This window comes from Rhinolophus sinicus, linkage group LG04 (genome assembly GCF_036562045.2).
Source record: "Rhinolophus sinicus isolate RSC01 linkage group LG04, ASM3656204v1, whole genome shotgun sequence".
NCBI classification, from domain to species: domain Eukaryota; kingdom Metazoa; phylum Chordata; class Mammalia; order Chiroptera; family Rhinolophidae; genus Rhinolophus; species Rhinolophus sinicus.
In genome coordinates this window covers 25054018-25070701 of record NC_133754.1, presented here as the reverse complement: position 1 = coordinate 25070701, position 16684 = coordinate 25054018, and the positions used below count along the sequence as shown (strand labels likewise).

At 37.9% G+C, this 16684-nt stretch overlaps 1 protein-coding gene across 17 annotated transcripts in view; it reads left to right on the top strand.

Annotated features, from left to right (window-relative positions):
• Positions 1 to 16684, top strand: part of KLF12 (KLF transcription factor 12) — a 511365-nt gene that overhangs the window by 489173 nt on the left and 5508 nt on the right. The window lies entirely within an intron of this gene.

Genomic DNA, 16684 nt, shown 5'->3' with positions numbered 1-16684 from the left:
TTCTGTTTTGTTTTGTTTTTGTTTTTTATTTTATGGAGAGAATTTTTAGTATTCCCAGTTTAGAGAGAAGAAAATTTAGACCAGAGGTGATTCCCTAACTTTGTCACCATCCATCCATCTGTCCGTCCATCCGTCCGTCCGTCCATCCGTCTACCCACCCAACCCAGGAAATAAGCTAATGAGTCTTTCTTTAGCCCCCTACCAATCCCCTTCATCCTCTACCTTGTGTATCGCTTAGCTGGCATCCTGGCTTTTCTTGGCTTCGGATCCTGTTCAGTGCCACCAGCGGGATGCTCTGGAAAGAGACTGAAGGTGGGAGGAGGACCCCACAATTACACCACCTTTCCTAGGAAAAGTGATGGTGCCTGGGATGTGTGAAGCTCAAACAAGTAGAGAGAAGAGGGACATTTATTCACACACATTCCTGGTAGCAGTGGACCGCAGATCGAGCAAACCCAGTCCAGTGGCTGTCCTCAGCAGGAATCAGGCTCCAGCACCTGCCTCTAACTGGAAATTTCAAGTGTAACAGATTCCCATGGGGCTGTGTAACTAGTACTCCCATCTCAAATACAGAGGGTGCCAAATAAGTGTATACACATTTTAAGAAATGAAAAAACTGTATTAAAATTGTAATAATATATACCGATCACAAAAGATCAATACAAGTCACATGTGACTTCTGCAATTACAAGAGGTGCTCAAAGTGGTTACCATCAGCGTAATTTTAGTACAGTGTTTTTCCTTTCTTAAAATGTGTATACATTTTTTTGACACCCTCTGTGTATTGAAATAACCATACTATATAAACCGTTTCCCAACTGAGGTAGCAAAATCATTTAAATCAGCATTCTTTGCCATTGTTTAGTCATTTTATCATATGAGACTACTTCTAAAGGTGCTTTATAGAGATTGCTTCATGACTCCAAACGTTGAGGCAGTGTCATTTGTGTATGAGATGAAGTAAGTTATGGCGTAAAAGGGGGCTTGCCTGAAGTCAGAAAAGCATTATGGAAGCTGGAGTTTACTTTTTGCTCATTTAATGCATCATACTTTCCATATATCTAAGATAATCAGCACATGTTGCAAACTGCTGCTTCCATCTTTCTCCCCTGCCCCCCAATCCTTACCTCTTTTCTACTTAATTCCAGATTCTTCCCTCTCCTTATTGATTCTGAGCTTCCCCAGGAGAAGTTTTCATTGATTTTTTTAGGCGCTATTTATGATTCAGTTTTTTGATCATTAAGGTGAAAAGTATAAAGACATGAAAGTCAGATAAGCCTGTTTCATTCTATCACTAGATAATGAACACAGATCATAATACTAAGTATGATCAAGTCATTGTGACTTTTTATGGGAGCATTTCTGTTTTAAAAAAAAGAATGACTTTTCGTCAGTGAATCAGCATATGATATGAGTTGACCCCATTTTCCTTGAACTTTTTGAAATAACGTATTAGCCTCTTTTTCACACGGACACCTGTATCCCATTTACCTGAGGATAAACAATGAAAGAGAGTAAAATTAAGTGCTGTTCAGTGATTTAACCCCATGGCAGCATAGAATTGCATCTTGTCAGCTGTACCATATACTGTGGTAGTAAGGGAGACATGATGTGTGCATTATAATTCAGTGTAAACCTGGAATGCCGAAGTGAAATTAATTAGCTTGGCTTATTAATAAGATAAAATCAGACCTCTCATAATAATGATAATAAGATAAAATCTAGGGTCCAAACAGACCTCATACATAACAGAATCTAGTTTGTTTCCTTGCTAGGGGAATCCCTTCGCTGTCGTCTCTCACACAGATCCCATCACTACTGTGCCGTTTTCTGCGCACTTACACGTCTTTTATTTGATCCTCACACCTGGTGGTGGCAGCTGTCGTTATCTCCTGTGCACAAGCGTGGTTCCTGGTTGAGTATTGTTCCCACAGCATTAATTTTCCTACCTCTCCTTAAACACTTAGAGTGACAGAGAGCTTATTCTTCTGCAAGACAAGTCGGGTGAAATTTCTGAGGGCGCAGTCCTCGTGTGGTAAATAATTAGATACTTGGGCTTAAAAGTCAGTAAAGAGATCCGAGCTGAACTGACAATGTGTTTTTTTTATTGAGATATAATAGAATTATAGCATTATATAGTTTAAGATGTACAACCTATTCATTTGATACATTTCTATATTGCAAAATGATTACCATCGTAGCATTCACTAACACCTCTTGTCATGTCACGTAAATACCATTTTTTTGAGTGTGGTGAGAACAATGAAGGTGTAATCTCTTAGCAACTGTGAAGTTTATAGGACAGTATTGTTTATTATAACCATCATGCTATGCTTTAGAGCTCCAGAACTTATGTATCTACTAGTTGTAAGTCTGTACCCGTAACCTCTCCCCTCTTACAGCGTTGAAGTCTCTTACAGCGGTGTTGGGCTCTCAGTCCTTTCCAGTGGACTCAGCTAACTCCATTGATCACACTGTAATTTTCACTTCCTGATCCTGAGGTTCCTCGTATCACCCTCATGAACCACTGGCATCTTCATTTCTCCAAATCAGATATCCTCAGTTCTCTCAGCCACATTTTTCTAGATAAACACCAACTTGCCACGGTGTCTTTTTAAGTTTTCCACACCCCAAATTGAGGGATGAGGTCTCTAATAAATGCAAAGATAATGTTAAGTCTTTTAACAGTTGACTCCCTGTTAGGTCATCTAAATGAAAATCTGCTGAAAACTAGGTTTGTCCATCCCCTGTACCTACAACTGAATGCTTTTAAACCTGAACGTGCAATGTTGTATTTATAGTCGGACATGTCGCTCCTTTGGGAGTCCAGGCAGACCTCGGAGATATTGCACGTTAGTTCCAGACCACCACAGTAAAGTGAGTTGTAATCTGTTTGCTGGTGGAGAGTCTTACCTTCAATTTGTAAAAGAACGTAGCATCTGTGAAGTGCAGTAAAGTGAAGCACAATTAAAGGAGTTATGCTGCAGTAGGCTTCCTCTCCCCGAGAGTGTGTAGCCACTGGCTGGATGATGCCTTGTGGGAGGACAGAATCATTTTTATGAGGCCTGCACATACCCTTTCAAGTCTGGGAAATAATTATTCTATTTTATTGATTTGAGCCCAATCTAATCAATTGAAACGACTTTGAAACCTCTCCACACCCACCTTGCTTTTAGTGTTAGGGCTCTCTCCTTCAGTTTCTCCATTTTTGCCAAATATTGAGCAGGACAGGTTCAAGGAAAACACCTTGAGATGTGATCCTATGGAATTCCACCCAAGTGGATCTTCATGCATTAACCAGTAACTAAAAATCCACCTAATTGTCCTATGTCCAATCCATATTTCTCAATTTCACAGCTATATCAAAAAGTCCTTGTGAAATTCCTGCTCTAAACCACATACCAAATCCATTCATCCACTTAGCAGAGAGATACTTAACTCTGCAAGGCATAGTTTTCTAAACTATCAGTCAAAGCACAGAATTTTTAAAAGGAAAGAATGAAATTTGGTTGATATGCTGCCACTGGTTCAAAGTGAGCCCATACTGGTTTCCGATTTATAATTATTTGCAGTACTTCATAACTTCATGTTCAAAATAAAATCAACATTAGTTCTGTAGGGATTTAGGTTGGCTTTTAATAAATATCTTCTTAGCCTTACCTTTGCTTCAGGCATATTGAGTAAGTTATTTATATGTGACCAATAATAATTAATGTGAAGTTTGGGATTATAACAGATGACTTATGAGAACTACTCACGCTATGGTAAGTTAATAAGTAGCAATGGGAAACTTTATTTGAGAAAGTGAGGTTAATTTTACTGTTAACACTTGATCTTTTGTGCTTTATTGGTATGTGACCAGCCCCCTATTTAGAATTTATACAGTAAATTAAATGTATTTGTAGGAATGTGAAAGAGGAATATTTTCTAGATATTAGCAAGGAATTTAAAGTAAAAAAAAAAAAAAAAAATGCTGAAGAGTGCCTTTTTAAAAGAAAAATAATTAAGCATATTTTCATGCATGTGAAGTTTAGACAATAACATAAAAATGTGACCATATATTCTTAAATGCCTTTACTAACTTAACACGTGCCTGTGGTGAACCGTTTAAGGCATGTTAAAAAGAAGGAAAAAAATGTATCTGAGCAATCATATATACTTGATTGTCAGCAGGTACACTGTTCCTATTCACTGAACTAAACAGTGTGTGATTTAGCTCCATGAAGAAGTATACAGTGTATTTAAATGAATATGCAGTATATTTAAATTAATGGACATTGAAATCTGTGCCATCACTGCTATACTATGTACTGTGAATTTCCCGTATTTCAAGAATTTCATTGCTTTTTAAATGATTTAAATATGAATTTTAGAAGAAAATTTTTTTATAAATTTGGCATTGTTGTTTAGGATTCTCATTCATTTCTAAAAATATATGCCATAGTAATTTCTAAAATTCAGTGCTGCTAGTAACACTCAGGCAGCAATGATTCCTACCGCCACTAGATGGTGCACTACAACCAGATGTTGGATCTGGTCTAAGAGGGTCTGAAAAAGTTAACTAGAACCCTCTAGTGGTATGTATGACATGAGGTGATTATCAGTGTTCTGCAGAACATTACAATTTAATAATGAACACGGAAAAGGCATGAGAAAGATAAATTTTAAAACCAGAATTTTAAAACTATTTGGTTTCAAATAAATCTGGAAGTGTTTTATATTCCAACTTGAGATCTTGTTCGCTAACAAATCTATGAAGCTCATTTAGGCAGTCTTATCTAATACTCATTTTAATTCACATGAAAAGTATATACCCAGATTTTTAAAATTAGTAAATGTAAAGCAGTCACATTTCTTGTTTTTCTGACTTCATCAAAAATTATTCATCTCTGAGTTGTATACATCAAGGAGGTTAATTCACATGGATGCTTTCAAAATATTAACCAATTTTGATTTAAAAGTCTCTAAAATATGTCCTTCCCTACTTTTACAAATGAATGAAATGATGCATTATTTAGCTCTTCCTTTGAGGAATAAAGCCTTTGTAATTAATATCATGTGCTATAATTAATAGCAGGTGATGATTCTGCATTTGGAATGCACAGATACACACACATCCATCCTGAATGCTTACAGATTCCATGCTTTTTTGCTTTTTTTTTTTTTACTTGCCTCATCACTTCTCACTGCGATTCCTATATTTCTTGCTTCTTATTTTACTGGATGAGACATCTGATTTTACTGGATGAGATACTGAAATGGTTTGATGATATTTCTAGAGAAAAGCATGGGCTTTGTGACAGCTCTGCCTCTTGGTGGCCTTTTGTTCACAAGTTTAGCAGTTGCGAGATGGTACATTCAGTAGTGGGGTGCTGCTCATACTTTCACATCTATCTTCATTAATTAAATAACTCATTCCATAGAAAGCTCCATGTCAGACCGTCTGTGTAGAGTCATTGTTAGATAAAGTATAGGGCTTAGTGATGCCAAGATAATTAATCGCTTAAGAGCAAATTGACATTTTTCAGGTAAAACTCCTCTCCCAACACTTTGTTTATAAGTCCTGGCTGAACAGCTCACAAATGTGAGCCATACTGGTAACTGCTGAGAAAAACTGTAATTAGAAATACTACTAAATGTGAGTCAGGAGACAAAAGTTAGAATCTGCCTTTGTCCCTTACTGATCGGTAAACTTAGACAAGCTACTTTGTGACTCTCAGGTCTTCTGTTTCTTTGTGAACTTGGAACATAAAAACAGAAGTTGTTGCATAACTCCTGCAGGGAACATCATTTTTATATCCCCAGTAAATACAGTGACTAATATATTTAGAGACGAATTATTTGTTGAATTGAAATTGTATGCCTATGGATATTGATATCAGTATATGTTATTGTGAACAGTAGTTTCAAGGCAAAAATGGTTGGATAATTTAGTGTATACTCATCACAATCAGCTATAAGTATATAACCTCTTTACTTCAGACTCTACTATTTTAAAATATATGTAATTCAGAGAAAGTTGGAATAAAGCTAACTGTTGTTTACTAAACCCATTTGTCATCGTTTTAATAAAATGATAGTATCAATAATCTTTTAAAGAATATATTTAAAATACTTAGTAAAATAGTCTCCCATTTGAAAGGACTCATTCATAGACAAATTTAACATGACAAGTATTTATTGAGAATTTTCCATGTCTAAGGCACTATAGATCTTTTTCTTCAAAAAAAGGCATAGCCTCCATCTGTAGTGAACTGGTCTGTCAGTGCACTAGACAAGACTCAGCTGGATAGTCAGACCAAAGGCCAAGTATGCAAGGCCTATACTAACAGTACAAGCAAAATGACAGAAGAATACAATGGGAGCTGTCGATTATGACCAGAGAATTTGGGGACACCTTCCTAAGCTGGGTGTGCAGGGCTCTTCTCATCTGATTCCTATTCTTCCGTTCAACCTCATTTGCTGACCCTATCCCAATTTCCCGTATTCCTCAGCCATACAATGGAACGAATCTCCAGATGTGCCCTATGGAGCACTGTGGAACCCCTTCTTCCCCCTACCTGAAATGACCGGCCTAGGTGCCCCCTTTCTTTTTGCTTTAGTTGGTGTAAACTATATATTTCTTGAAACTGCCTCAGTGTCACTTGTCTGTTAAGCCCTCTGACCACCCTCCTTCCCTAGGCAGGTAGAATTCCACCCTCTATGACCCTAGAGCACATGGAAGTTTCCCTGGTATAGCCGTTCAAGGGTCAGAAAGGAAGATATGTGGGAAACACTGGAGCAGGAGAAACAGCAGGACATGGCATCTGATTGGACTTGAGGAGAAGGGACAGGGAGACCTTGAAAACACCTGACGTGTGTGGTTAGGAGTTAGAATGCTACAAACAGACATGGAGACTGTAGGTAGGAGAGCGCTGCTGTTTCCTTACGACCTGCCAAGTCTCAGGCACAGAGCTCAGCTATGCCGGTGCTTTCCGTATTTTAGTCACATGTGTCAGTCTCTTGAAAGGTTAGAACACTGTCCACTGTCATGTAATGGACAAGCGGTGGAGCTGGGATTCAAACTCTGGTTTCTCTAGTACCTGTGTTTTTGTCGTTACACCTGCTCTCAGACAAGTTTGCTAATAACATGCCACACTCCTCTGCATGTCTAGCCTGCGGTACCTGCCTACTTAGAGTTGGTCATTAAGGTACTTTGAAATAATAAGGCAGCCAGTGACTTCAAATGGTCTGTTTTGAAGGCTTCTCATTAATGGGAAATGGTCTTTCTTCCCAGTCTACTCCAATTTGGCTTTGTTAGAAAACCAATGAGAAAACAAGGACCAGTAGTAGCATGGATAATTAAATTAAACAGGCAGCTCTTGAGTGCTTGCCCTGTACACAACTCTCTGAATAGTAATGGGTGTGATGTAAAGACGAAGACAGCCAGGAAATCTGGTCAGGAGACGGCCTGGTCCTCAAGTATCCAGCATGAAAAGCATGATAGGAAAGCCACGAGTAAGCTCGATACATGTCGCTACAGCAGCACTGCAGTAATTGGTTCTGACTGCCGGGATATGGCGAATGTCACCTACCCAGGCGAACAAGCCCTGAAGTGCCATCTCTAAAAAAGGAAACCGAAAAATCTGGATCAGTAACAAAACACCACAAAGTATTGCACGTGTTTTTGTTTATGGAAAGGGAGTTTCCACTGTCATAGACAGTGACTATTTAGAAACACACTGAACCTAAGATTTACAATTACCTGAATGTAGGTACCAGTGCTATTCATAATGAATTCATTTTGGTTTTCAGAGGGTTACCCTATTTATTAACAAAATAAGTTCATCTTTTTTCGTACATTTAGAAAAGTAAAGGCTTCAAAAACACCTACCAATTCTTAATTCTGTTTGTATTGATGCATAAATCATCAGTGACAGTTAAAAGTGCCATGGGGTCTTAGGAACCATGCTCCTCATTCGCCTTCCTTTGCTTTGGGCTTTATTTTAGCCACACAGCCATCAAAACTGTGTTCTAAGGAAGAGTGCGGTAGTACAATCCCTAGCCCGCGTACCTTCTCATTCTCTGCTAAGAATAACTAGATTATGATTGTTGGTCATCTTATCCTGAATGGCAAAATTAACTACTGTTTATATAAAATCTATGGTTTGGATGGAATTATTAAAGATAATGAGGAGCTATGTTTTTGTAGAAAATATATTCACCATTGAAGACCATATAAAAAATAATGTTGCTAATGCTTAAGATAATTCAGTAAAAATCTTGGTAACTAAGAATAAAAAGAATTATAAAGTAAATATGTCAATCACATACTGTTACTAATTTTCAAAGTTTAAAGGGAGATACTTGTTTGCAGACTAGACCTTTAAATGGCATTAGTTTTAAATAAAAACCTCCCAAATTTATTTTCCTTTTTACAGTGTATATTCTAATTCATTAGAGTAGAATAAAATCATAGAATGGATAGAATGCAAGTGGTAGATTCTCTTAATGTTTCACAAAATAGATTAGTCTTATGGTGACTTCTGTATGTTATATTTTTAAAAGAATACAGAGTATTTGGATTAAAGTAGTTTCACTTATTTGATCAACAAGCATTTATTAGCACAGAGTACTGGAGTAGGACTTGGGGGTACAGTGATGAGCCAAGTTCAAAGCCGTCCTCAGTACTGCACTACTGAGTGGGGCAGGCAGACCGGAAGACCACCGATCACAGTGGGCTGTGATGAGAGTTTTAGCACATGTGTGCCCAGGCTGCTGAAGAGTGACATGATCAGATTGTCTTTGAGAAAATTTTCCTTCAATACAGTGCAGACAATAAATTGGAGGAAATAGAACATCAGACAGGGAAACAGAACCATCAGAACTTGGTATTGGTGAAAAGATGGCAAGACTCTAAAGAAAAGCTGACCACCATGGTGGGGATAAACTGGGGAGGAGAGCTGGACAGATATTTGGAAGGTGGAACTGGCAGATGTAGTAGTCAGGTTGGGGCAGGTAGGAAATAACAGATAGGAAAGAGTCCAAGAAATCTCTCCAGGTGGAGATTTATGACTTGATACCTCAGGAGAGGAGATGGGGTTGCCTTTTTTGTTGTTGTTCCAGATAGGAAAACAGAAGGCGGGGGAACATGTCTTGTTTGAAAGATGCTGAGTGCAGTTTTGGTTGCGTTGAGGTTGCTTTCAGACTGCCAGTAGGAAATGTCTTATATCCCTCTCTGGTGCTTAGGAGAGTCTGGGGTGTAGATTCTTTGGAATCTTTCTTTTATACGTTGTAGTAGAAGCCATGAGAGCCAAAGAAAACATATGCAGATGAGAAGAAGTCAAAGTCAAAATCTTGGTAAACATTTATGCAACAGGAAAAAGAAGAGGTCTCTGCAAAAGAAACTGAGGAAAAGGTAACCAGAAATGTAGGAAAATAAATATTGTCGCTACATAGAAATCAATTCAGAACAGCCAAATAAAGTATTATCCTTAGACCTTGAACTTTGTTCTTTCAGTGAAGTACGTTTTTATTATAGGATATTTTTATTTATATTTGATTTCTAGATGAGAAGGGCTAAGTCTCTGTGTTAACACATTGTCCTGTAACTACTAATTCACATTCTCAGTCTACTTGTCAAGTTCTGACCAGATACCCGATTTATTAAAGTAGGGATTTACAGTGTTCAGAGGCAGTACAGAGTAGTGATTAAGATTATGAACCTTGATGTTCAACTCCCAGGGTTCAAATCCCACCTCTACCACATACTAACTGAGTGAAGTGGGATTGGCATTGCAGTTTCTTCATCAGGAAGTTGTCCGAGTGAAATGAGTTCAGATCCATAAAGCTCTTAGAGCCAAGTGCGGTACGGGGAAAGTGCTATCTGCTTTAACAATTATTATTTTTATCAAATACCCATTACAGAATTGCATGGGGAAGATCTTGTTTACATATAATGGAAAAAATGGTCAATTAATTCAGTCCAGACAATTCAGTGGAGCAGAGACTAACATATTGATTACCTGTTTGGTTGAATTGACAAGACCAAATGGATCAAACGAATTATAGGACAAATTGGTCTGTTTGGCCTAAAAAGTAATTTTATACATAAAATGTTAGAAAAATCAAGATTAGGGTAAGCATCCAATTACCTGAAAACCTTAATTTGTGCCTTAGAAGTAGCAAGTAGGATCTGTTTTTCACTTTATATTACTTATATTTCTTAGCCAAAACAGAAAGATTTTGAATTTCATAACTGTGAAATTGAATATCTTTTATTGAGCTCCTGTCATTTGCCAGGCATGTGGCCTGTGTCTTTCTAAGTTTCACAACAGTCCTGTAAGAGTAGTGTTCCCATTTTACATGTGGAGGAACAGTGTTTTGGAAAACTTAACCCCCTGGCCTGAGGTTGAATTGTCAATTGGTGACTGAGCCTGCCATTGACCATGTACTCTGCCTGATGTCAAAGCCTGTGCATTTTTATGCCACCTTAACCCCACCAAGAGGGAAGGCAGCCTGGTCTCCCCCTGGACAGGTCAGGGGCTTTGTCATCTCAGTTCTAGGTTTCTGTTTTCTCATTTTTAAAGTATCTCATTTTCTTCCAAATCTAAAATTCTGTGAACTTTTATGAACTAATGTAACAGAAACCAGAAGACAAGATAGGAATCTTGATTCTGTTTTTTTTCTCCCATATGCAAATACCATTCCTCAAGTGAAACAGATTGTCACAGCAAATATGTTGAGCCTTGAGTGTAATGAAGCTCATTTGTCAGTGTCTGGGGCCCCGTAACTTTATAAAAGTTAAACAGGGAATCATTTCAGAAATGCACTTCTGAACTGAAGAGAATGCCTATGTTTCCTGTTGCAAAAGGTGTTCCTTTTCAGTTGCTTGAGAAAATAATAGAGAAGCTGATGTGAGAACATGAGTGTTTTGTTTGACCCAAGCTTTTTCAAACTGCACATTCCTCTTATGTGGATTGCTGCTCACACGTCATTTTAATATGAAAGGGCACCTGTCTTTTGTCTCAGTACACATTTACCTTTCAGCATTTCAGATGGTGAAATGGGAGGTACCTGAAAAAGTTATTTTTGTTTCATGGGTTTTGGGAATCCATTCAATACCTGGTGTTTTCTTTAGACTTTATTATGCCTTCTGCTGGGTAAATGTCATGGAAATGCATTTAGTGACTCTTAATCCTTTTCTTTAACTAAAATTGAAAGAGACAGCAGTTCTCATAATAAATCAGTTTGTTGACTGTATCAAGAAGAAAACCTTGATGTGAGTTTTTATTTTTCCCAGGACACTTAATGAGAATTCTATTTAAATAATGCCTGTGAATGCACACGCACAAATTAGTTAATATACATATAAAATTGTATTTGACATGAACCCCAAATGTGGAATAAAAAAAGAGTATTTTAGAACAAAAATTAACAAAAACCCTCTTTTTTTGGTATGTTCTCTTTTTAATCTTTACAGGACTATTTCACTTTAAAAAATAGATGCTCTTGCTACTACTTTTGGTCAACATTTTCTTTTTCAGAAGTGTTCTGCTTTAGTCCAGGTGTTTTAAAGAACTGGAGGAGAACAGAAGTTGTGCTGGAAAATGGTCAGATTCATTTTATTAAATACAAATGGTAAAAATGGCTTACGGGTTTGTTGTGGGACACAGAGACCTTCACTTCAGAATTGAAGACCTAGAAGTTAATCAACCACCCCTTGGCTGGTATTAAGCTGCCAATTACTGAGCTCGTGTCCTTTGATTTTTCTTATACGGTAGCAATTCAACGTCTCAACTTAAAAAAGAAAAATCACTAACACTTACTGGTAAATACATACATAAAATGCCATTTTATATCATTTCACTATTTTATAGGATTACTATAAGAAACAAAAATCAAAGATGATCTGATGGTGGAGTCAAGCTCTTGATTATTTTGAAAAATGTTAAATATATTTTCAAAGATTCTGCCACTAGGGTTTCTAAGTGAACTCGTGGGTTATAGAAAAGGAGTGAAGAAGGTGGAGATGCTCTTTTTATTTTTAGCTTACTTCTAGGGAAAACAGTTTTGAATAACACTTTTGCAGGATCCTAATTCAAATGAGTTTAAGGACAGTTCACTATTTCTGAAAATGTGATGAGAAATCGCGTTTACTATTACCTTCATTCAGCCTGATGCAAAGCAGCGGGGAGCAGTGGAAACAGGCACTGGGAGATGCCTAACTCCTTTGTCCAAGCCAGCTCGTTCCATAAGAACATTTTCATGGAATGTTTACCTACCATACTGTCCCTACCATTGACTTTTTAACATTAAATTTAACTTTCTGTTTTCTAGCAAGATTTTAAAGGAAAGAAAGTAGGATGGGAGATGGATTCTGTCTGTTCTTCACTATTTCCTTCAGGGCTCATTTTATGTACACTACAATATAGCTTACAAACTTATCATTTTGATTAGTTTTTATTCACATTATAAAGTTAGTTTCTGTTAATGATAATTTGTTTATAAGAGTATACCCTTTAAATTGCTTCAGAGCACAAGCATGCAATGTAATGTGCCTTTTCATAAAATGCAGTAGCCACTAAAATTGTTCTTGTATCCATTTCTGACATTTGACTAGTTCAAAGAGAGCATTCATGGTTTGTTTGTTTTTAATGAAATGCTAGGCACTGGGCAGGTATCATCGAAACCTAGGTCTCTCTTAAGCGAGGGGCAGAAGCCAGCTCTCCGCCTGGTCAGAGTAGCCATCTCCTCGTCCTTCACTCACCGCCATAGCTCAGTCTCTCATTTTGAAGGGAAATTTGAAGATCTTGGGTTTTTGGAGTTTTTTTCCTCTTTCTTTTTAAACATGGAGAAAGAATACCCAAACTCTAGTTTTATTAATGAGGCAATGGGGACAGGAATGTTATGCATAAGATTGTTTTGCATATTAGAAAAGAAATTATGCATTTTTATAAGAAAATGTTCAAGGAAAACTCATTTATCATTCAGATACTTAAGTTTCCTATTTTCTGATATACTTCCTCCATCCTCCCCTCCCCAGTGAAGAAGGTTTGCATTCTTTACTGTATGCCTTCATTAATCACTTAGCCCCTAAAAAGTTATAAGCTTAGATGTCATTTTCATTGGTTTTATTCATGAGTAAGGAAGTGTCTGCCTCTTGTATTTTTCAGGCCTATTCCCTTGTCATTTTTTAAATTAAGATATAATTGATATACAACATTATGCTTCAGATGTACAACATAAGGATTCAGTATTTGTGTATGTTGTGAAATGATCAGTACAATAAGTGTAGTTAACATCCATCAGCACACATAGGTACAATTTTTTGTCTTGTGATGAGAACTTTTAAGATCTACTCTCTCAGCAACTTTCAAATACGCAATGCAGTATTATTAACTAGAGTCCCATGCTGTGCATACATCCCCATGACTTACTTTATAACTGGAAGCTTGTACCTTTTGACCACCTTCACTCATTTCATTCACCCTTGTCTTTCATGATGGCTTGTTGCATTTGACTCCACCTCATAGAACACTTCAGATTTTGCACTAAGTTTCCCTGCTCCACATTTGTGGCCTCAGAGAAATCTTTGCCATCAGTGGTTGCTTTCCCTGATCCTCCCGTTTAAAATATCCATCTTAGAAACATTGCCAAACATCTGAGTTCCTACATGCTGATCCTTCCCTCCATGTAGCCTCCTTCCAGACTCAGTAGAATAGTAACTTGTCATCATTCACAGTGGCCATTGTGGCATAACTGTATTGAAAGTGGCTGGGGGGAAGGGGAGTTCCATCACTGTGTCGAATCACTGCCCTTTTGGTTACCTTGACAAGGATATAGAGACATTCCTGACCCTACTCCGTCCTGACCTTCACCCTTAGAGGGAAGACCTTCTTCATTTTTTAATAAGCAGAAAAGATTCTGAAGATGTTTTTATAAACCCTGATTGAGTTGGGTGAGCCTTTTCAGAGAATCACGCATTTCTTGTTGCCCAGAACTCTCAAAGTATTTGACATGAATATCATGCGTTTATTACTGAGAAGACTGTTAGAATTTTAATTGAGGTCTTAAGTCAAGAATAAGTGATTATTCTGTAGCCAGAATACTCCCTCACCTACCCATCCCAAACTAACAATGTGCATCATATCCCAGTTCAGTGAGGTGGCATAACCAGGGCGCCTACAAAAAGCAGAGGTGCCCTTCCCTTACATGAAGGATCAGCAAACGTTCTGTAAAGTTTCAGATAGTAAATATTTTAGGCATTGCAGGCTCTACATTCTCTGTTGCAATACTCAATTCTATCATCACTGGAAAACAGCCATCAACAATATGTATACAAATTAATGTGGCTGTGTTCCAATAAAAACTAATTTATGGATGCTAACATTTCAATTTCATGTAATTTTCACATGCCACGAAATGGTCCTCTTCTGATTTTTTTCAACCATTTAAAAATTCAAAAGTCATTCTTAGCTTACATGTTGGAACAAAAAGAAGAGAAAAAAAACCAGGCCACAGACTGGATTTGCCACAGGGGCCACAGTTTATTACCCCCGACTGTGAATTTTCAAAGGGAAAGGATATAAATACCATTATTAAACAGCCAACATAAGAGTAGAAGTAGACTGTTATAATTTTGAGGAAGAAATCAGAGAATATTAAGTGCCAAAATTGGGTGTACAAGGAAATCCAGAGAGCACCTGGGAGAAGAACCTGTCCCTACAGGGATCATACCGGCTTCTAAGATCCAACTTAAAATGAGACTGGAAACTCTTGTCTCCTTCTCCTTGCCCCTATCTACCTTCCAGTCCCAGCCCAGTTATGGAGTTCCTTCCGCTCACCTGATCTGGATTGGCCAGGTGAGGGTGCAGCAGCTTGTCGAATCCCAGTCATGCGCATGGAACATTTCCTCACCGGGATAAACACACACATCCTTCTACCGCGCAACTGAGAAATACTTCTTCCCAGTTAAGAAAATCCTTTATTCTTTCTTTCTTAGGCCTCACCCTCCTCTGTAGCTGGTTCCATAATAACATAGGCGATAGCTAAGAGATGCCTCTTGATGACAAAGAGTCAGCTACCTGAGCTCAGTGTCCCAAAGATGGATGTGTTTTTGAAGACGTGATTTATATCAAGCTGAGCTTATTAGAGCCCGTGCTCATGATGTAAATTTCAGAAGCATACAGGGATGACATATAAATAAAAGCACGTTAACAGTTGCCATTGATACGCTATCTAGTAGACCCCCCCCCCCACAAACACACACACACATACACACATCCTTTTAAGTTAGCGGTTTTGCTGATTTTTATTTTTTTAATTTTGGTTAGTAGACATCTGCGAAAGGAGATTTTTTTTTTTTATCTCAACAGGGCTTCCAGAATGAGTCAAAAATTGAGGTGTTTGGGTTCATCCAGTCAGTAGGTTTCTACTTGAAAGGAGCCCTTTCAGAGTAACCTGGAGTTTTCTATGGGCCACAATTAATGCATTAATCTTTCTAGATTTAATTGTACTATTTATTCACTCACTTCAGAAAGGGTCATTTGCTCCTGAAGGACCCATATAGATAGCATTTATTTAACAGAGGAATGACAAATATTGGGTCCAGTTCAGTCTAGTTTTCCCACCATGTAGGCATTACTTGCACATCTCATTTACAGGGCTTAGTAGTTTCGTGTGTGTGGTGTGGGGTGTGTGTGTGTGTGTGTGTGTGTGTGTGTGTGTGTGTGTGTGTTGCAGTTTTATTAAATCATTCAAGCACTTGCTTGGCACCTATTTCAGACTCTGAGGATACTAACATAGTGGAGACATGGCCCTTGACCTCCATATGTTCAGAAACTGGTAGAGAAGAAAGGAGTCTAAACAAAATCTATATGCTATACTGTGATAGATGAATTAATAGAAACAGAAAGTGAATCATTTGGGAGTACCTAAGAAAGTAGAACTAACTTTGTCTGAAAATGTGACAAAGTTTAGATGGGGAAAAATTATTCATTCCACTGTAGCCTAGTGAAAAGCACTGGGTTTGGCACCAAACACATCTTTTTACTGTGTTTGGGCAAGTTACTTTACTACATTGGGCCTCAGTTTTCTCATCTGTAAAGTGGGGTTAATGATACTCACTTTGCAGCTCTATACACAGGGATCACCAAATAGCTCTCTTCCCTATCTCAGGCCCTTTTCACAGAGGCCATGTGTGGCAGAGTAACATGTTGTTGACTATTGGATGGAAAAGGCAGGAGAGAGATCAGTTTTTGTGGGGTTGCATGGGGACAGGGCTTCCATTCTGAATGAGAGCCAGGAAAAAGCACACCTGGGTCAACTATTGTCCCGCTCCCCCTGGGAGCTCATTTGGACAATGGATAGTGTATCTTTTCCCAGCAAAGCCTTTGCATATTTTACTGTCCTTACAAGTTGACTGAGGGACCAGGTCAAATTACATACTTCTTCAGACTGCTTTTTACTGTGAGTTTCAACACTAGAATCAGCTTGATGATTCCTGGGCTTGCCCTAATTCCTAAGTCCCTGAAAAAGGTATTTAAACTTTACACTATTAAGGTATCAAGGATTCTTTCCCAATAGACACGGAAAAAGTAGATGTTCATGAATAATATGTACTGAATACCTAATTTCTAGGGGTGGTGGAGTGCTTCACATTTTAATGAAATTTTGTGTATATTCTTCTCAATAATCGATAAAT